Raw genomic sequence first — 5,338 nt, 5'->3', positions numbered from 1 at the left:
AGCTGCCAATGAAAGGAGGGAGTGTTACTGGTAGTTAAGCAGACATGAGCTGGCCAGAAGAGGGCTCTCCCCCACCCATTAGGAGTGTCAGGTGATGGTTCAGCAATTATCACATTGTGTCTCTAAAAGTGAGAAACTGGCCGCCAGTGCCAAGGAGAAGGCACTTCCTGATGATCCACATCTAGTTCACTAAAGTGTTAATTGAATGCAGATGCCAGGGAGAAGCAACTTTGTGGGCATGTGGATTAAGAGACAAAATGGTAGAGTATGAATCTCTGGGGCACTCCACTGGAAAAGAGAAAAAAGCCTAAAAGATGAACATGCGTACAACTTCCTAAACACACTGCATGTACTCACATCCCAAGGGCAAGGAGGGCACTACACATGCAGGCAGCCCACCATGAAGGAAGAATCATGAAAAGGGGCCAGCCTATAGAGCCCTAGGATCAAAGTTAAATACGTCATTTGACCTTTATGTGTCTACTGAGTTTCTTCTAAGTGTACTTTCCTTTCTTTCCTGTTCTAAAGCCTTTTTAAACAAACTTCCACTGCTGCTCTAAAGTTTGCCTCAGTCTTTTTTTAAGGCCTTATACCCCTCAGTCAAATTCTTTCTTCTGAGGAGGAAAAAATTGATGTTGCTGCAGAGCCAAAGAGATTTGCTGCCAGTAATCAGGGTACCTTCCACCGGTAATAGGACAACCATATTTGCTGCTTTGCAGCTCCTGCCCCAAGTGACCTGCAGCCCAGGAGTTCCAAGCTGAGATCTGCAGCCAACACTCAAGTGAGTGGGAGAGGAGCCAACACAGAGCACTATGAGGGAGTACAGCTGCAAATGTGAGAAAACACAGAAGACCAATGTGGCTAAGCAAAGGCCTACATACAGGCCATTACAAATAAGTGACATCTACTGAATTGCAGGGTAAACTGAACCACCAAAAATAGTTTGCTAAAACATCTTCCTGTGAAACAAAGATAAGAATTAAGCTACAAATAAACACCCAGCATGGCTCATGCTTTTGAAAACATCCAAATATGAATATCTGAAAACATTCAGATACAAAGTTAACTGACAGTGCACAAATTCCACCATAGTTAAAGGAACATCAGCCCACACGGATGAGAAAGAAGCAGTGAAAGACCTCTGGTAACTCCAATAGCCAGAGTGTCTTCCTTCCTCCAAATGACCACACTAGTTGCCCAGCAATGGTTCCTAACTAGGCTGAAATGACTGGAATGCCAGAACTATAATTCAGAATATGGATAGGGAAAATGATCCTTGAGATTCATGAAAAAATTGAAACCCAATCCAAGAAATGTAAGCACTACAATAAAACAATGTAAGAGCAGAAAGACAAAATGGACATTTTAAGAAAGAACAAAACTGATCTAATAGAACTAAAAACATACTACAAGAATTTCATAATATAATCACAGGTATTAACAGCAGAACAGACTATGTTGAGGAAAATTTCAGAACTCAAAGACTAGTCCTCCAAACTAAATTGGTTAGACAAGAATAAAGAAGAAATAATAATAATAATAATAAAAAGAATAAACAACACCTCTGGGAAATAGAGGCCTATGTAAAGAGACCAAATCTAAGACTCACTGGTGTTCCAGAAATAAGAGAGAGAAAAAGCAACTTGGAAAACATATTCGAGGATATTGTCCACTGAAATTACACCATTCTCAATAGAGAGAACAACATTCAAATGCAGGAAATACAGAGAACTCCTGCAAGATACTATACAAGATGACCATCCACAAGTCATATAGTTATCAGATTCTCTAAGGTCAATATAAAAGAAAAAATGTCAAAGATAGCTAGACAGAAGAGGCAGTTCACCTACAAAGGAAACCCCATAAGTCTCACAGTGGATGTTTTGGCAGAAACACTAGAAGCCTAAATAGATTGAGGACCTATATTTAGAATTCTTATAGAAAAGAAGTTTTAGCCAAGAATCTCATATCAAGCAAAATTAAGCATCATAAGCAAAGGAGAAATAAAATCATTTTCAGACAAGTAAATGCTAAGAGAATTTGTTACCACCAGACCCAATTAACAAGAAGTCCTTAAGTAAATGCTAATCATGGGAAGGAACGACTTTTACCTGTGACCAGAAAAACACAGTGATGTATATAGACCATTGACCTTGTAAAGCAATTAAACAATCAGCTAACAATATGATTACAAGCCCTAATCTGCACATATCAACATTAACATTAAATGTAAACATGCTAATTGCCCTACTTAAAAGGCACAGAATGCCAAGTTGGATAAAGAATCAAGACTCAACTATATGTTGTTCTGAAGAGACCCATTTTACATGCAATGACAGTGATAATCTCAAAGTAACAGGATGAAGAAAAATGAACCAAGAAAACAGAAAACAGAAAAAAAACAAGGTTGCAATTATAATTTCACATAAAACATACTTTAAAACAATAATGATCAAAAAAGACAAAGAAGGACATTACATAATGGTAACAAGTTCAATTCAACAAGAAAACCTAATCATACTAAATATATATGCACTCAACACAGGAGCACTCAGATTCATAAAGCAAATTCTTAGACTTATTTAAAGAAAATTAGACTCCCAACAGTCATGGTGGGAGACGTAAACACCTCACTGATAGCATTACACAGATCACCGAGTCAAAAAATTAACAAAAATATTCAGAACTTGAACTAAACACTGGACCAAATGGACCTAAGAGACATCTATAGAAATCTCCACTCAAAACAACAGAACGTTCATTCTCCTCAGCTGCACTTGGTACATACTCTAAAATCAACCACACAATCAGGCATAAAGCATCCTCAGCAAATGCAAAACAACTAAAATCATACCAACAAGTCTCTTGTACCACAGTGCAATAAAAATAGAAAGTGGTACTGAGAAGATTGCTGAAAATTACACAACTACATAGAAGTTAAACAACTTTCTCCTGAATTACTTCTGGTAAACAATAAAATTAAAGAAGAAATCAAGAAACTATGAAATTAATTAAAATAAAAACACAACATGCCAGAGTCACTGGGACATAGCTAAAGCCTTGCTAAGAGAAAAGTTTATGGTGCTAAATGCCCAGACCAAAAAGCTAAAATAATCTTCACTTAACTTAACATTATACCTTGAGGACATAGATAAACAATAGCAAACTAGCCCCAAAGCTAACAGATAATAAATAACCAAAATCAGAGCTGAATTAAATGAAGAGACACAAAAACCCATTCAAAATATTAACAAAGCAAGGAGTTTGTTATTTGAAAAAAAATAGTAATATACATACAGATTTAGCTAGACTAAGAATAGAAATGACAAACGAGACATTACCCCTGACCTCATAAAAACACAAAAAATTCTCAGAGACCACTACAAACACTTTTTTTTCCAGCATATGGGTTNTTCTGGAAACATACCTTCCAAGATTAAACCAGAAATTCAAAACCTGAACAGACCAATACTGTTCTGAAATTGAATCAGTAATAAAAAACCTACCAGCCAAAAATGCCCAGGTCCAGAGGAATTCACAGATCAATTTCACCAGAAGCATAAAGAAGAGCTGGTACCATTACTACTAAAACTATTCCAAAACACTGAGGAGGAGGGAATACACCTTAATTCATTCTATGAGGCCAGCATTATTCTGATACCAAAACCTGGCAAAGATACAACTAAATGGAAAACTTCAGGCCAATATCCTTGATGAACATAAATGCAAAATTCTCAACAAAATACCAGCAAACCAAATCCAGTAGCACATCAAAAAGCTAAACCACCACAGTCAAGTAGACTTGATCCCTGGATGCAAGGTTGGTTTAACATATGGAAATCAATAAATGTGATTAATCACATAAACAAAACTAAAAACAAAATCCCCATGATTTTCTCAATATAGACTGGACATTCTTTAAATAACATTCAGCATCTATTTTTGTTGAAAACCTTCAACAAACTATGCAGGCATTGAAGAAACATGCCTCAAAATAATGAGAATCATCTAGGACAAATCTACAGCAAAGATTATATAAAATGGGCAAAAGTTAGAAGCATTCCTATGGAGAACCAGAACAAGCCAAGGTTGCCCACTCATATCATTCCTATTCCACACACTAATGGAGGCCTTTGCCAGAGAAATCTGGCAAAAGAGAAATGAAAGTTATCAAAATAAGAATAGAGGGAGTCAAATTATCATTATCAATGTTTGCAGATGATATAATTTTGTACCTAGAAAGCCTCATAGTCTATGCCTAAAAGCTCTGAGATCTGATAAGCAACTTCAGCAAAAATATCTCTCCAAAATATTCATGCAGCCCTATATCTTCAGAATTTATATTTTCTTATAGAAACTCACATACAATAATTAACTATATTTTAATTGTCTCCAGTATATTAATCAATTTATCCTAGCAACAATATAAACATTCTGTGAATTAGAATATTTACTTACTGTTTTTTTCTATCCACCACAACACTTCACAAACTAATTTTCACTGACTGCTGGAAACTTATGACACTTTTCATTGACTGCCTAGGGCCTGCCAGATAGTTATAAGTGCTTTAATCTATGTTTTCTTATTTCATTTAGTCCATGAGAAAATCTGTGAGATAAACATTTTCTTTAGGAATGAGAACTCTGTGGCTTAGAGATTTTGAATAGGTTCACTGAAATATATGTATATAGGCTATCTAAACTACAGATCTTTCAAACTAAAATGTTGGCTTAAGTTTAAACAAGTTTCCATGCTTGCTTGCTTTTTCCACAATACCAGTAATTTTCGACCATTTCCTTAGTGGTGGATCTCTTTTTTAAGAACTACCTAACACAGGATGTCAATGAATAAAAGAGATAAAAATAGGTCTTCCCTAATTCAACAGAGTTGATGTCGCAGATTCCATCCACTTAGCCATGCTTTCCCTGCTTCTACTAAACTCCTCTACTGAACTCCTACAACCTACTTCCAAGATGGTTCTGACACAATATCATGGAATCTTTTTGAAGTCTGAGAAGCACAATCCAAAAATGATACCCTGCTGCTCAACATTACTGGACACACAGTAAGTGCTCAGAAAAAAAAAAAAAATGCTGACTGTATTTAGGCCACCAATAGTCTCAATAAAAGGACAAAAAAAGTAAACATTTTTCTTAAAAAAGGTTAGGGTAAAAAGACAAAACCAAATAAATGAAAAGGAGTAAAATACATCATCTTAGGTTGGGCATGGCTGCTCATGCCTGTAATGTAAGCACTATGGGAGGCCAAGGTGGGAGGATTGTTGGAGCCCAGAAGTTTGACAGCAGACAGGGAAACATAGTGAGACCTTATCTCTAC

The sequence above is a fragment of the Cebus imitator genome, unplaced genomic scaffold (assembly GCF_001604975.1).
Source record: "Cebus imitator isolate Cc_AM_T3 unplaced genomic scaffold, Cebus_imitator-1.0 Scaffold595, whole genome shotgun sequence".
Lineage (NCBI taxonomy): Eukaryota > Metazoa > Chordata > Mammalia > Primates > Cebidae > Cebus > Cebus imitator.
This window is presented reverse-complemented; position numbering follows the sequence as displayed.